This window comes from Myodes glareolus, chromosome X (genome assembly GCF_982192425.1).
Source record: "Myodes glareolus chromosome X, mMyoGla1.1, whole genome shotgun sequence".
In the NCBI taxonomy this organism is placed as follows: domain Eukaryota; kingdom Metazoa; phylum Chordata; class Mammalia; order Rodentia; family Cricetidae; genus Myodes; species Myodes glareolus.
Genome location: NC_142053.1, coordinates 61931807 through 61950308, shown reverse-complemented (window position 1 = coordinate 61950308; position 18502 = coordinate 61931807). Strand labels below are relative to the sequence as shown.

The 18502-nt window shown below is 32.6% G+C and overlaps 1 pseudogene across 1 annotated transcript; it reads right to left on the bottom strand.

Moving 5' to 3' along the window:
• Window positions 1-352: 352 nt before the first annotated feature.
• LOC125389441 (vigilin pseudogene) lies at window positions 353-16870 on the bottom strand (annotated as a pseudogene). The gene is made up of 4 exons (XR_015000257.1): window positions 16822-16870; window positions 14185-14258; window positions 6179-6251; window positions 353-2530 (listed from the first exon to the last, which is right to left on the bottom strand). The product of XR_015000257.1 is annotated as a vigilin pseudogene (transcript).
• Between the last annotated feature and the right edge of the window lie 1632 nt (window positions 16871-18502).

Here is an 18502-nt window from a genome sequence, read left to right as displayed (position 1 = left end):
CTCTTCTATGTTGTAAGACATAACATGTATGAACAAAGCACATTCATTAAATTAGAAATAATGAAAGAAGTAAAAAGAGTAAATTTGATTGTGCTTTTGTGAAGCAAAGGAAACCTGTGTTATGTATGGACTACCTTAAGACAATAGCTGTAAAATTATCAGGATGTAGTCCTAGATGGAAATTTTAACTAAGTTGCTACATGTTACAAGAATTTAAGCCTAAGCACATCATTTTCACTACAATGTAATGTAGTATCTAAGCAGTGATGTACTGAAAGCAAAGATGTTAGAATTTTGTCAGTCATTCAAAAGCTACTGCAGTTTCATAATAAAAGCTATCAGCAGTCTCAGATAATCAGGTTGGGACAATTTCCATTTATTTGTTTTAACCCTTGTTGTTATGGTCTCCAAGGATGAGGTTTAGGAGATACTTGATGTTTAATTTTGGGAAAATCTTCAGAATTGTCCACACGTGGAGGATGTGAAGTGGATTTCGCATTACGAAGAACATTTCTTTTCCGAAAATTCTTAGATGTTTTTGCAGCTATGTGGCCAGTACCACCATGCTTAAGATGCTCCAGTGGAGGTTCATTTTTTCCAACAGACAGGAAATGTTTCTCAAGTGTCAAGATATAGTCAATTGCGTCTTGTACATTACAAGATGATCCACTCACAATGATGCTGGAATTAGTACAAGTTACTTTTGAAGGTACACGGATATCTACTTGGAATTGTTCCATGATTTCATGGATGGATTTTCCACCAAATCCAATAATATTGGCACAAACATGATGGTTCAGTGGGATTTCCTTGGACACTGTTTTTTCAATTTTACGCAGCATATTCATTATTGCATCTCGAGCTCCTAAGATGTTGTCTTTAGAACCTGAAATGGTAATTTGATCTTGTTTTGGATTGCTTCCTTTCTCTGGAAAACGAACAGTAACATCATATTGTGTGCAAATCTGGGAAATAAGTATACCTTTATTATCAAAGATCTTGGAATGATATTTGGGATCTAAACTGAATGTTTGCCTAAAATTTCGTAATGTTTGGTCATCTATTTCCATTTGTAAAGCTTTTACTTGTTTTTGCAACTTCATCTTGGCTTGTTCTACATTTGCTTCAAGGCCCATAATGGATATGATATGAAAATTTCCTCCGGGTTGTGATACCTGAATATGAACTTCAAATTCCTTTATTAGCTTTCGTAATCCACTTCCTTTGTGCCCAATTATGTATGGATGTAGGTGAAAAGGTACTTGTACTTCAGCAGTGACAGGAACAAGAGATTCAAGAGTTTGGGTGGCTGTCTCACAGTTTTCCACTTTTTCTGAGATAGACATAATGTCACTTTTTTTTGGAGAAGTTGAAGCAGGCCCTTTAGTGTTCTTTTCCCCCTTTTCTTTTCTAGTATCCTGAAGCTCTGGACGTGTATTTGTAGATGGTTTTTCTGCATCTGGAAACTTGATTTGAACTTTACAATCTCTTGTAATTTGCTGAATTCTAGAGCATATAGGTCCCATGATAAAAGGATGAAATTTGGGGGGAACAACACACCGTGTTCTGACTTGGGAACCCAAAGGCTTAAATATCTCTTGAATATGTTTCTTTGCTGCTTCAACACAAGCCTTTGCTCCTTTTATTGTGACTTTTGTACTCTCTTTTCCTGCATATGAAAAGGTAATAAACACACCACCATATTCCTTAATTATTTTTTGTAAAAGCTGTCCCCTTTGCATGACAAAGTAATTGTGGAATTTGGGATTTATTAGTATGCTATCTTCCACCACATTCTCCAGATCTTTTAGTAAAACCTCTACCTCTCTTTGCACAACTTTAACAGCCTCTTCTGTCCCTATGATTGTTACTGATTCTTGATCCTTGTTCTTAAAGGTAGGGAAAATGATACATGCCCCGGTATTCTCACAGATTTTTTGAAGATTGCCACCATTTTCACTCATAAGAAATTGATGATACTTTGACTTTACAGGGACAGTCACGGAGTAACTATCGGCTTGCTCTTCTGCAAGTTGCAGAAGTTTTTTCTTAGCTTTTTCAACATTTTCTGCAGGGCCTCTAATAATGACTTTTTGAAGGCCCAATTTGGTACTTGGAAAATGAATATGAACTTTGCCACATTCTTCTATGATTGAACTAATCAAAGACCCTTTAGAATCAGTCAGGGATTTGTGTAGACTAGGAAGAATAGAAATTTCTACTTCAGAAACTTTGGTTGCATTTTTATGCATAGAGAGAATCCAGTTTCGAGTTACTTCACGGTTTTCTGGCTTTCTGAAAGAGATGTTATTCTCTGAGTTGCAACTTGATGATGGAAAGTTAACCCTTCCCTTTAAATTTAGGTTGGCAGCACGGTTTTCCCTTTGGAAAGACCTATTTGGATATACAATGTATTGTCTTTTAGAAGTCATTGTTGATTTTCAAGTACTTGCAATTCAGATGTGTTGCAGATCATTCAGCAGCAGCTCCAAGACATAAAAAGCTCTTGCAGCTATCTTTTATCATATTACTGTTATAAAAGAATAAATATTCAAAGACACAATTTATTTCAAAATTAATCAATAGGATAAAGACAATAAAATGATTATTTTATTCATTCATTTAATGAGTACATTAGAATTTCACCTTTATCTGTCCTTATATGAGCATAAGGTAAACTCAGATTTTTAAGACTGTAAGGAAACATTCACAATATTTTCAAAACAAATTCCTTATTTAATAATTCTTATGACATTCATAAACAAACCTCATTGTTTCAGATTTATTATTTTTTCACTTGTATAAGCATTTATTTACAAATCATTATTGCAAAAATACAGTTGTCTAATTCTCTAAAAATACTGCATTTACCAATGTTTTCTATTTTCAGTAACAATTTTTAAAATTCATAACTTAGAATTGAAATAACTCTGGGTCTTCAAATAAATACAACATGGAAAAATTATGGGGGCTAATTGGGAAAGGGGATATTGGAAAAATAGAAAGAGATAAGAGTGAAGAGTGTAACAAGGAAACATAAAATAAAATAACATTTACATTTATGAATAATTGCAATGAAACCCATTATGTAAAATTGATATGTGATTAATATGAAAGTAGAAAAAAATTAACACCTTCCATCTGTTCAATTTACGGGATTTTAACAAGTCTAGAGTTAATAAGAAATGACTTAATTCATCTGCTGAAGGTTTCCATCACCTACATGAGTCTCCCATGCTCATACACAGGAAAATCCCATTTCTCCCACCATAAATAAGTAAATTATAAACATATATTGCCTACTCTGACGGTTTTATAATAGTAAAATTATATGGTGTGCACAGTGGATAAACCTCAATTACTAATTTCAGTTCTGTTTTAAATCTTCATTTTTTTGTGAAATAATGCTTTATTCCTCTTTTAATTCTGAAAAATACCCCATTTCTGTTCATAGCAACATTAAAGATTGTTCTAACTCACATTCTTCCTTGTGCCCACCTCTTCTAGTGGAATTCTACATATTAAGTTATTAATGCTTGCTACTTTGGGCTCTTTCCTTCCATAGTATTCTTTTCCTATATAATATTATTTAGACTCATAACTCAGAATATGACTGAAATAACCACTAATCACTCCTCAAATGTTCAATGTTATCTCTTAACTTCCATAAGTGGCCACAGTATCATCAAATGAATACCTCAAGACCCTTTGAAACTTATTCTATACTTTCAATTATTAATATCCAAATTTTACTGTTTTAATTGTATTTGATTTCATTTGCTTTTTCAAGACAGGATTTCTCTCTGGAAAAGCTCTGGTTACTCTTAAAATCACTGTTTTGACTAGGCTGATCTCAAACTCAGAGATCCCTATCCTTCTGCCTCCCAAGTGCTGAAATTAATGGCATGTGCTATCACAGTCCAGTTTGAACTTTATTGGAATTTTATAAATGCAAAATTATTTTTCTAAAGCTGACCAAGTACTTATTAACATTTTTTAAAATTTCATTCATTAATTTCAATCACAGTAATAACAAGTACTGACCAAAATGCTGTACCTTCTGTCTCAACTTTCTTCTAATTCACTATTCTGTTGTTAAACTACTTCGTCTCATGCTTGGTCTTTGTCTCATGTATTTGACTTTTGTAGTCCAAACAGATATACACTACTCTATCAGCTCTGTTTTTCTATTTGACATCTTCTTTTTTTAACTTTTAAGGTAGCATCTATACTTTCTCTTTCATGTTTCTTAGTAGAAACATGTTTTAATATGCATATACCTAAAAGAAATATCTTAATTATTCTTATTATATAGCTATTTTAGCTGAAAGAAATTTTAAAATACTATTCTTAAATAACTCATATAATTTTATCACTTATTAAACATAACTTACAGTTTATGTACTTACACTTACTATCTTAAATATTATGAGTAGCAAAATTTAAAATAGCATACTGCTGATCACTTACTAAAGTGTTGCTACATCAACTATATTAGAAAGGGATATAGGTATAAATTACTATACCTATAGATAATTTCATACATGACCAGTGTATTTACCCCATTCCCTCACTTCTTCCTACTCCAGCTAATCTCATGCTTTCCACTTCCTCTCAAATTCATGCACACTTCTTTAATTCTTACTGTTTAAACACACACACACACAGTTCATTTAGTATTGCTCATATTGTATTATGCATTTAGGACTGCACTACAGCATATAGTTGAAAGCCAATTTTTCTAGTGAATTTTTTAATCTTTCAAATGATATTCAAATCGTAACTGAAACATTACCTAACAGAAATCCTCACTGTAGGAGGTTTTAGCACTTAGAACATGACACAAATCCTACTAGGATTTTTTACAGGTTTTTTTCTTGATAACACTAAAATGATAATAAAAAGATCAAAAGAAAAGACTTATAATATAATATATTGAGTATAATGGCACTGAAAATCAATAAGAATATATAGAGTCAGAAAATAAATGCTAGATGTGAAAGAGATAAATGCAATTTTGAATAAAGAAAAACAAATCACATTTTATTAATTTTGAGAAAATTGTAAGTATGACATTTTTCTATTTATTATATGAGCAAATAATAGAGGTTTTTAATAATATTAAGTTTTGACCAGCACAATTCTTAATTTCAGTTACTATGGACTTAAATTGATACTATTTAACACTAGTTTGAGAACTTTATTGAACAGTGCACCAACCCTTTTCAGCAATGAACTGGAATGAGTGAGAAAGGGATTTAGCTGATGTACATGTCAAGTGACAGAATCAGATTTTAAAGCACTTGACAAATATATAAAAATTGTAAACATTTTACCTGTGGTTTTAAAAAGATTACTTGTAATGCAAATAATAAAATGCAAAGCCTTGTGCATACTAGGATCCAGTAGTCCTGGACCATAGTAATCAATAACAGAAAATCATAACCTTAGACCTTAGTGCTAAATTTCTACAAAGAGAAATACTTGTCTAACTGTATCAAGAAAGATTTATATAGATGCTCACACCAAAATAAATCTTAAAATAAAAAATTCTGTAAAGTGATATATTCACCTTTTCAATAAATATGTGATAAAAACAAGGTAATCTGTCATGTCAATATAAGGAGGTATTAATAACCAAAATATTGAGTGAAAGGGTTTATAATTTTATAGTATGATATCTCTACTTATAGTTAAAATAGCATTTATAACTTAGGCATGGTTAAACATTGTCAGCATTTCATGTGTACATTTAAACACAGATGTAGTAAAACTATATTTGTAGAAGGAGACAATAAATGAATATGTTTGGGATAAGGAAAGTATGTGATTTAATCAATACATTATTTTACAAATATATTGATAAAATTCTTTCTGATAATACTTTAAAGAGGAAAATAGAAACTGACAAAATGATTGTGGATCATGTGTTTTAGTATACATGTACAGACATACATGTGCATGTTTTGGCACGTACATACATATGAAAGAAAACAATTATCAAAATGTTGAATAAAAGGGCATATAATGTTATAGTAGAATATCATATGTACTTATAATTGATATCATATTTAAGTACTAAAGTGTGTTAAACATTGCCAAAATTTGGTGTTTGTTTTGTACAAAGATATGCATAAATATATATAAACATAAATATACATATAATAACCAGACTTACCCAGTTATAGATGCTATTTCTTACAAATTTTTTAACCTGCATCAAGTTTCCTTTGTAAATGGTTTTTGAGAATCTGTAGGCAAGAATAGAGCCTTAGGTAAACTTCATGTCACACAGACTAGCAGAAACTTATCCCTAATTGTAAATTTACTGTTTTCTATTACTGAAAATAGTTTTCTTTCATAAAAAGTATCCTGATTATAGTTTCACCTGCCTCTCTTCCTCCTAATTTTCTCCTCATCTTCCCTCCAATAGGAGCATTTTATCATGTGGATTTCATCTGTTATTTTAATTTTCTATTAAAATTTAGTTACTTAAAAATTATGTGACTATATATTTTGCCAATAAATGTGACTATGTACCATGTGTGTGCAGTCCCCATACAGGTCATAAGAGGATATTGGACAATTGATTAAGAATCATAGATGGTTTTCAGTCACCATGTGTATTGAACCCAAGTCCTCTGCCAGAGGAGCAAGTGCTCTTAAACACAGAGCTATCTCTCCAGCCTAAATTATTGCATTTAATTGAAGTGTTTCCAGATACTAGTAGAAATGAGCATACTTTCTTTTTTCCTCAAATAAGTGTGTTTTTTCCACAAACTTTCTGTGTAGAAGATTTTACACACAAAAACTATCTTTAGGAAAACTATCTGGATTATGAATTATGACCTTCATATGTCAAATTGCAGTGAAAAATATTGTTTAACCCATGAGTATCTTTTTTGAATCTTTTAGGTCATATATACAAAATAAGTTTTACAGTTTCCTTCACATAACTTTTCTGGAACATTTTCTATGTGAGATGCAGCTCAATGTTATTCCATTTACGCAGCAGTCATTATTTCCAAGTTTTGATCCAAAAAACACTAAAAAAAATATTACATTACAAAACCTCCTGTTCTATCAGAGGCCAGGCCATCACCAAGATCTCCAGGTAAAACTCACACTCCTGGATCACAAATACTACACAAGAACCTACCCAGCCAAATGCTAATAATCTATCTTCACCTCATCACATTATCCCACCTAAGTATACCTCAAATAGAAACCCCATGTTCCACCAGAGGCTACATCAGCCACCAGATCTACAGAAGACATGCTGGCACCCTGAAACCAAGAGGAACCACAAGTAAACAAGAAGCCAATTTGGATGTCATAACTGCAGGCCATAACTTGGGTAAAAGCTTACTGCTCAATCAAAGGCCACACCAGTCATCAGATCTTCAGTTCCGAACTTATGCAAAGATAACTCTATTCAGTAACAGGTTACTCAGGCAAGAAAAGCAAAGAGGAAACAGAAACCAAGGAAATGAAACAGCAATCCAACAAAGACAAACCCAGAAATAGGCATACAAAACTATAATCATCCCAAACCCAGATGCTTAAGTGCCAGTGTAAGAACAAAATCAACAACAGCCAGGGCAATATCTTACCATCCGAGCCCATCAACACCAATGCAGCAATTCCTGAGTGTTCCAGCATAACTGAGGCAAAAGTAAATGGCATTAAAACCAACTTTATAAAGCTGAGAGAGGGTTGTTTAAGAGAAAATGCGTAAGTCCCAAAATAAATTGAGGAAAAGACAAAAAAAGTAGAAATTAATGAATCCATTAAAGAAAGCCAAGAAAAAAGACAACCAGTTGAAGGAAATGAATACAACTGTTCATGAAATTAAAATAAAAATGAAGGCAATAGAGAAAACACAAATTGATGGAATTCTGGGAATGGACAGTCTAGGTAAGTGAATAGGAACTACAGAAGCAAGTATCAACAACAGAACACAAGAGATAGAAGAGATAATCTCAGGCATTGAAGATACAATAGAAAAGCAGATACATCTGTCAAAAAACGTAAAATTCAAAAAATGCCTGACACAAAACATCTAGGAAATCTGTGACACCATAAAAATACCAAATCTAAGGAAAATAGGAATATTAGAAGGATAAGAATCTCAGCTCAAAGGCCCAGAAAATTATTTTAAGAAACTTTTTGGGAAAAAAAAAACTGGCATAAAGGACAGGCTTATATAGGTATAAAAAACTTGCAGAACACAAAAGAGAATAGACAAAAAAGAATCTTCCCTTGCCATATTATAATTAAAACATACAGAACAAAGAAAATATTAAAATCTGCAAAGAAAAATGCCAAGTAACATATAAAGTAACATATATATATATAAACATATATAACTATAAAGATATAGTAGAAGTATATAACAAATATTTCAATGGAGATTTTAAATACCTGAAGAGAATGGACAGATGTTCTAAAGACTCTAAGAGAACACAGATGCCAGCCCATTGTCCAATACCCAACAAAACTTAGTTACTATAGAAGTAGAAAACAAGATAGTCCATGAAGAATCAAATTTAGAACAATATACATAAAGTTATCCTTACAGAAGGTACTTAAAGGAAAACTCAAGCTCCAGGAGGTTAACTACATCCACAAAAATACAGACAATAAATAATCTCACACCAATAAAATCTTAAAAAGGGAAATACACACACACTCACACAGTTCCATCATCACCACCAACAACATAGTAAAAGGAAGCAGCAATCATTGGCCATTAATGTCTCTCAGTATCAACTGACTCAATTCCCCAATAAAAATACACAAATTAACAGAATGGATGTGAAAACAGGATCCATTATTCTGCTTCATATGAAAAATATAAATCAACATCAAAAATAAATATTACTTCAGAGGAAATGTTTGGGAAAAGATTTTCCAAGGAAATGGGCCTAAGGATAAACGCAGAAGTATCCATTATCGTACCGAACAAAATAGATATCAAACCAAAGGTAATCAAAAGAGATGGAGAAGAACAATTCATGCTCATCAGATTAAAAATGAAATAAGATACTTTCTCAAGTTCTCCCTCCTTCTGCTCTTCATTTGGACCTTGGGGGCTCAGTCCAGTGCTCTAATGTGGGTCTCTGTCTCTATCTCCATCCATCGTCAGATGAAGGTTCCCTCTGGTTCTGCCTTCCATGCTCACATTCTCCCTCCCTCTGCTTCTCATTTGGACCTAGGGAGTTAAGTCCAGTGTTCCAATATGTGTCTCTGTCTCTATCTCCATCCTTTGCCAGATGAAGGTTCTGTGGTGACATGCAAAACCTGATTCTCTGAATGTGGCTGACATGGGGGCTGACTGAGAAGCCATTGACAATGGCACTGGGTCTTGTTTCGTCTGCATGTACTGACTTTTTGGGATCCTGGTCTGTTTGGATGCTCACCTTCCTGGACCTGGAGGAAGGGGGGAGGAACTTGGACTTCCCACAGGGCTGGAAACCCTGACTGCTCTTGGGACTGGAGAGGGAGGAGGAGAGGGAGTGGGGGGAGCGGGAGGGTATTGGGAGGAGGGGAGGAAGTGGAAATTCTTATAAATAAATAAATAAGGAAAAAAGAAAACAAACAAACAAAAAAGACACTTTCTCAATTCTTAGCATCTTTGTTCAAAATGCAAAGTCACCAATGTTTTTAAAGGAAACACTGTTGAAACTTAAATCACACTTGACCCTCACACATTGATAGTCAAAGACTTCAACATCCCACTTTAACCAAAGGACAGATCATGTAGACAAAAACACAACTGAGATATACTGGAGCTAACAGATGTTTTGAAACAAATGTACCTAACAGACACCTACAGAACATTTTACTCAAACACAAAAGAATATATTTTATTCTTTTCACCTCATAGAGTAGTTTTTCCCTGTGATCACATACTCAGTGACGAAGCAAAACTCAATTGACAAAAGATGTTTGAAAAAAACACTGTATCCTATCAGACCACCATGGATTAAAGTGGGATTTCCACAACAGAAACATCAGAAAGACTACAACCCAATGAAACGTGAACAACTCTGTTCTGAATGACTACCATGCAAAGGCAGAAATAAAATAAAAAGAAGTCAAAGACTTCCTATAATTTAATGAACATTAATGTACAACATTTCCAAACTTATGGGACATAATGAAAGCAGAGCCAAGAGGAAAGTATTCATAGTACTAAGAGCCAGCATAAAGAAATTGAAGAGATCTCATACTAGCAGCTTAACATCACACCTGAATGCTCTAGAGAAAAAAGAAGCAAACATAGCTAAAAGTATTAGATGGCAGGAATTAATCAAAGAGTGGTGTGTAATTAAAAAATAGACAAAGATAAAAATACAAAGAATCAATGAATCAAAGAGATGGATTCTTAAGATAATAAACAAGATATACAACCCTTATCCAAACTAAACAAAAGACATATAGATAAAATTAAAATTAACAAATTCAGAAAAGAAAAAAGCACATTGAAACAGACACAAAAGAAATACATAAAATCATTAGGTCATAGTTCAAAAACCTGTACTCCACACAACTGAAAAATCTAAAAGAAATGAACAGTTTTCTTGATAGCAGATAAGCAATCTAAATGATCCATAAACCCTGAGGAAATAGAAACAGTCTTTAAAATTCTCCCAAACAAACCAAGAGCAGGGCTAGTCAATATTATGCAAAAATACTGAATAAATTACTTGCAAACCAAATTCAAAACCATCATACATCAAAAAGATCATACATCATGATCTAGTAGGCTTCATGTAACGGATGTAGGGAAGTTTAAACATATGGAAATTAGTCAATGTAATTTACCATATAAACAAACTGAAAAAAATGAAACTGCATGATCATCTCCTTATATTCTGAAAAAGCCTTTGACAAAATCCCATATCCCCTTCATGATAAATGCTTTGTCAGGGTCAGGGATATAACAGAAATATCTAAACATAATAAAGACAATATATACTAAAACTATAGTCAATATCAAATTGAATGAGAGAAATGCAAAACATTTCTATATACAAATGACAAAAGGACTGAGAGAGAAATTAGAAAAATAAAACAGTCAAAGTATCTCTATTCTTAGATGATAGGATAGTATTTTTAAGCAAAAACCTCAAAAATCAGTTGTACATAGGTGTGTGGACTTATATCTGGGTTGTTTTTTATTCTATTTCATTGATCACTCACTCTCTTTTGTATGTCAGTATCATGTGGTATGTATTACCATAGCTCTGTAGTACAGCTAAACATCAGGGATGGTGATATCTCCAGATTTTTTTATTATACAGGATTGTTTTATATATCCTGTAGTCATTTTTGTTTTGTTTTTCTATATGAAGTTGACTATTTATCTTTCTACGTCTGTAAAGCATTGTGTTGAGATCTTGATGGGAATTGACTTGAATCTGAAGATTACATGTGGTATGATCACCATTTTTACTATGGGAATCCAACTGATCTATGAGCGGATATAGAGAGCCATAGCAGAACTCAGGGGACCACACACAAAAGTGGAAAAAAAAATGACTGTAGGAGACAGGTGGGTTGAAGATATCAGGAGAACACAGTTCAGAAAATCAAGTAAGTATGGGTCATAGGGGCTCTCAGAGTCCAAGGAATTATTCAGGGAGCCTGCATGTGTCTGCAACAGATCCTCTGCATATATGATGTGGTTGTTTAGCTTTGGGTTTTTTGTCCAACCACTTTGGAACTCAATATAATAATTTCTCAGAAAATTAATAATCAATCTACCCCAATATTCAGCAATACTACTCGTGGTTATATACCCAAAATACACTATATCCTACCACAAGGACACTTGCTGTACTATATTCATGGCAGTTTTGTTCTTAATATCCTGGACCTTGAAACAAATTTTATGTCCTTCAACTGAAAAATAGATAAAGAAAATATGGTGAATTTATAAAATGGAATATTATTCAGCTGTTAAAATAAATGATACCATGAAAAATTTAGGCAAATAGGTAAAATTAAAAAAAAATATCAACCTGAGTGAAGTAATCCAGACCCAGAAATACAATCATTAGTTATGTACTCACTCATAAGTGAATATTAGCTGTAAAGTAAAGGATAAGCTGGCTAAAATCCACAGACCCCAAAAAAAACTGACAAAAAATGTCTGGGGGTTAGGTGTATGAATCTCTCTATGAAGGGGAACTGGAATAGACATCTCAAGTGATGATGTGGGATTTCCCTCTGTATGCTGTGATTAAAGAAATCACATGTGTGTTTGTGAATCAAGAAACTGCTTTGGACCTATGGCATGGCAGAACTTAGTTAGGAAAGAAAAACTAAGCTGAATACTGGGAGGAAGAAGAGCAGAGTCAGAGAGAAGCCACGTAGCTCCACAGGAGACAGACACTGGAACATTAGCCATTAAGCCACAGCCACATGGTGATACACAAATTAATAGAAATGGGTTAAATTGAAATTTAAGAGTTAGCCAATAAGAAGCTAAAGCTAATGGGTCAAGCAGTGATTTAATTAATACAGATTCTGTGTCATTATTTGGGGGCTAAGTGGCCAGGAATTAACTAGTGGCCTCCTACTACAGAGTGGCATAAAACATGTCTGTGTATATGTAGGGGGTAATCAGAACAGGAGGGATCAGGTGGAGGGAGAAAGAAGGTAAGAATACTGAGACTACTGAAAATGATGGGTCATGGCGGGGACAGGATAGAAACCTAGTACCAAAGAACAATGGATACTCCTATGAATCAATGAATAATACTCCTGTAAGTGGAGGGGGGAAATATGGAGCCTGAAGTGGCCATCTCCTGTAACCAGGCAAGACTTTCAGTGAGGGATTAGAACACCAACTTAGCCACATAAACTTCAACCTATTATTTATCCTGTCTACAAGATGTGCTGTGGTTCAAAAATTGTGGGAGTGGCCAATCGATGACTAACACAGCCTGAGACCCATATCATGAGAGGTAACCCACTCTCGACACTACCTGGAGGTCAAGAAACCAGAGTCTGCATAGCCCAGAGGCCTGTGATAGAACCAAACACAACTGGCAAAAAAAAAAAAAAAAACAATGAAATAATTTCTAAAGTTTTTCTGCTATACTCATAGACTGGTACTTAGCTCAATTTCAGAGAGGCTTCATCTGACAACTGATAGAAACAGATGTAGAGACTCACAACCAAATATTACGTGGAGCTTGGACAACTCTTTGTAAGAATGGAAAAATGGGTGCATGAGCCAGAGGAGTCAAGGAAATTACAAGAAAGCAGACATCAACTAACCTAGGCTCATAGAGGCTCACAGAGACTGAACTGACTAACAGGAAGTCTGCATGGAACTGGCAAGCCCTCTGCATATGTAACAGTTGTGTAGCTATGTCTTTTGGGACTCCTAACAGTCAGAGAAGGTGCTGTCTCTGACACTTTGGGCAGATTTTGGTACCCTTTTCCTCATACTGGGCTTCCCTATCCAGACTTAATATGAGGGAAGGTGCCTAGTTTTACTGCATCTTGATATGCTATGTTTGGTTACTCTCACTGGGAGGCTTATTCTTTTTGGAAGGGAAACCAAGGAGGAGTGGAATCAGCAAAGCAGAGGAGAGGTGGCAGGGAGGGATTGGGAGAAAGGGGAAAACTGTAGTAAGATGTATAATAATGATAATAGTAGTAGTAGTATTCTCAATGCAAAAGAATATAAAATTTATGCTCACATATAATAAAATATTCTAAGTCTATATAAGTAATTATATCATAAATTATTCAAGCCCTTATTGAAGTACTATGTTTTCATGAAAAACTTTAGTAAAAATTGTTATGCACTTATCATGCACACAGAAGGGTAAAGATAACTTTAAACACTTATTTTGTCCTCAATATTTTTCTCATTAAGGAATATTTTGATGTTATAAAGTTGCAAAAGAAGCTAAGTGAATTATTTTGCATTATTATTCTACAAAGTGCTGCCCAATGCAGACAGATAAATCTATATGATTTTTTGTCATGCTTAATCTACTTAAAAATAGATATTGATTTTACTAGACATTTCTCAAAGCAGTAATAAGTTTTGAACAGAATAGCAACAAAATGATCTTCAAATGATTTTTTTAACTTATAATTTCTTCTCACTCACTTTGCAAGTGTTCTTTGATGATAACTTATGAAGCTTAAACTCACCTTTTAAGCTTACAATACAGTAGGTGATGATACCTTCATGGAACTGCTGATTTGCCTTAACATGAAGTGAAAAACTGAAAATAAAGTAGTAGACTTCCATTATCATAAACTTAAAAGTGTTTCAGTACTTTTAAAAATATGACCCTCTTATAAAAGATATGCCATAAACTGAAATTGATATTATCTCTATCTACTGTCTTTCTGTCTATCTATCATATGTATGTGTGCATGTGTGTGTGTGTAAGTATTTCATAATATATGACAAATTAAGGTTAAAATGTCTCCACATAATGCTATTGATATATAAATATTTAAGGATTTCCTTTGAACTCAACAAAAATGAATGAGTCTGCTGCTTTCTGTAGGAAACAACAGATAATCTCATATAATAAAAGGTTACCATATAGCTAAAACCAAAAACTAATATAGACTTATTTCTAGGTAGAAGTCACATTGTATAACATCTGGTGTATTTATTTGCAAATTCATCACCAATTTAAAGATTCATTTAATTTTTATTCAAATACTTAAAATGATACTATATCATTTTGGTATTCAATATTAAGTTTTGGCATTGTGAAAAAATGACATGCTGCACAATCTCCCTCAGGAAATTAGGCAAATTTTATAGAACCCTATAGTGAGGTAACTTAATATTAACACTATTCAAAAGTTGAATATTGAACAGATACTTTCATTATAGGTTTAACATAAATAAATTTTGTTAAATGAAAAAGAACATCTCTCAACTGAATTTGAAATTTTCCAATCAATACTATCCTGATTATATATACAAACTCTCCTGTGTACACATTTGTTTATAGGTGTATAAGTCATTTCCTTGTAAATGGTGAAATTAATGATCAATTAGGTTCAAATTATATTTAAAGCACTGTATAAACTGGTACAAAGTTAGTTAGAACACTGAAAAATTATTAATAAAATATTATTTATTTTTATGCATTAAATATTTACATGTGAATTACATTACATGTAAATATTTACATGCACATCACATTAAATATGTTACATTGGGCTAATGTTCCATCACTAAATATTACCCTAATCTAATTAATATACATGATACCAGGAAATGGATAAATTACAAAAATGAATTTTGTGATGTGGCACATAAAATAACCTAACAAAAGCTTGAACATGAGTACATGATATTAGTTCATGCTACAATAGTAAAAATACAATTTCTCAGAGAATAAATGAAAATTGAATAATTATATATTAATATTAATATGTTTAATATTAAAATATTATACTACTAATAATACATTTATATAATAAAATAGTAAAATAATAATAGTGATAGTAATACTAGCATGAATAATATTTATACATATACTAATATGATCTGGATAAGGATTTAAATAAGAATAACAAGGGAAGGTAATATTTATCACAGCAAAACTGCTCAAAATATGAAGGTACATCTATAAATACACAACATGTAAAAAATTAAATTTAAAGAAGAAAATATATGATCTGTTATGGATAAGTTATGAGATTATTCAGATCTGAGATGATTCTCACATTTTACATGTGACTTACCAAGTTAATTTTGAATTCTGAGGAAATCAATTCTTACCATGAAAAAGACTATCTAAAGTAAACACATGCTCTGAATAATAGGATTGAATGAATCTCATAAAGTAAATAAATATTTCATTATTGTTCAAAAATAACAATTGAAAACATACACAAAGAAAAATGATTAAATGATGTTAAGGAATAAAATTTAGGTGGAATATAGAAATAATAAAATAGTAACTTTCAAGGTGTATTGACAGAAATTAAAAGATATATGAAAATGTACTCTATAACCAAACAATACAAAAGAATGACAAAAGGAAGATTAAAATAAATTATTATCATCCTATATATTAGAATAATAACAATAAGGAAACCAGTATTTATAGAATCTTCTATGAGAATAGTCATTCAAGTATAAATTGAAATACACAAAGAGACCATAAATTCTAATAAGAAAGTGAAAATCTACTTGGTAATGAAATATCTGTTCATTTATGATTGACTGGAAACACTGAATCTAACATGCTTGACAGGACAATTGAGGATTAAGAGTGATCTGACTGTACAGTAGAGTCTGATAAAAATACACATATATAGTACTAAGATTGACCTAGATTAACACTGAATACAAACACAAACTCAAGAATATGAAATTATTAAAAAATAAATGGCAAGGACATTAAAGAAAGTTTGTTCATATGAAAATAACTAGCAAATAGTATGAATTTGAAAAATATTAAAAAATCACAATGAAAAGCAATACTAATATGGCTACCACATTCTCAAGTAACTCCAGCGAGTTTCATTTAAGATAATAAATCTTAACAGAATCAGAAAATAATCCATTCTCCTAACTGACTATTAAATATATTGTGAGAGAAATGATAAGGAAAGAGTAATTATGAAAGAATAATCATAGATTTAGAAGAAGACATGAAAGACTACTGAAAAAATACCAAACAATTACAATGAATTTTAAAAGCAACCACACTCAGAATACATAAACTAAACAGTTGCCTCAACCCTCTGTATAATCTACTAGAATCCTTAAAAGTAAAAAAAAAAAGTACAAAAAATATTAAAAAATCTGACCTGGAAAGGATGAACTACCAGACTGAACTGTTTGGCCTTACTGATTGTGCATGAAGGCTGCCATGACAATAGAATTTTGAGGGAGATTACCTCACAAGGAGTAGACCAACTAAGATGACTGAATGTTACCAGTGCCAGAGAGGGACAAATCAGTGTTATAAATATTTAAAAGCAATTGACTGATATAAATTAAAAGACAAAAGAGAGAAGATATTCACATATTAAAAAGCAGTACTTTTTGAACAAATAATTCAAAATAATTTAACAAAGTAAATACACAATGACAAGTATATGTGAGTAAATGTTAAAAGGTAACTATTATAAAAAGATCCATTAACTTTTTTGAATTTCTGAAAAATGGCTTAGTCAATTATATCAATTTATTAGCAATAAAGGAAATGTGAGAATATATAACCATAAGCACAATATTTATTTTTTGAAATAGGTGGCAAAATTCCTCAAGGAATACACAGTCTTTTAGTGTTTCATAACAAATATGATAATATAAATTTAAAATTCTTAACTACTGTTATCTCAATTAACACTACATTCCATGATTAGAAATTAAAGAAAAAATATTAGCTTAATATATGTACACATAGGCACAAACATGATACTAAACATAGTGGGACAAAAGTCAAAACTTACGTTGCTTTTAGTCTTCATAACTTCAAAATGGATTTTGCTGATATTTATAACTATCTTCCTCTAAAACCAATTCTGTATTCCCCTCAACCCTCAGCATGTGCTTCTGTGGGTTTTGGTACTTTGGAAGGATAAAGCACACCTAATGTGGTATTGAACACTGTATGCTGTGATTACCATTAATGAATAAAGGAAATTAGCTTGGCCTGATAGGGTAGAACAGAGCTAGGTGGGGAAAACAAAACTGAATGCTGAGAATAAGAAGGCAGAGTCAGGGAGCCATTACTAGAGACAGACACACTGATACTTTACTGGCAGGCCACACCCTCTTGGAGGTGCACAGATTACTGCAGATTGATAAAAATAAGTTGTATTAGTTAGCAAATAATTAGCTAGAGCTAACAGACCAAGTAGTGATTTAAATAATATAGTTTCTGTTTCATTATTTTTTGTGTCTGATATGCCAGGCAGCTGGGAAATAAACAAGGCGCCTCCTGCAACAAATTGGCACTCCAACATAGTCGACTATATCCACATTAAACCTGAGAAAGCTTGGAACAAAACTCTAGACACAAAACACAAAGTTTAGCTGCAATTTTTTTTTTCAGCTAGTGGCTTGTCACAACACACTTAAGAGAGATTTTACTGATTCAGAAGTAGCAGGAAAAAAAAAAAAAAACAAGTGGCTTTGAAATGGTGGCTTTCTGTGCCATGCTGCCAGAGCAAGCTTTTGCTCTTTCAGGAGCCTGAGCATTTAAATGTGTTTTGTGAGCAGTGTGCTTCAAGTTGCTTGGTGGTAGCATGAGCCAACTGGTGATTAGAGTTAAGGTGGTGAGGACGGCACCCACCTGGCAGTCTCAGAGGCAATGAATGAACTTCAGCCATGTTGAACTAGGCAGAACAAACAGACAGGATGTATTTGTCCTAGCAATTCTGCCTCTTAGATTTTTAAGAAGTACTTAGCATTTTAAGAAGCTGTCCTGGTCAGAAAAGGATTACAGATACACAATAAAGACAAATTCAAATGGAAAAGACC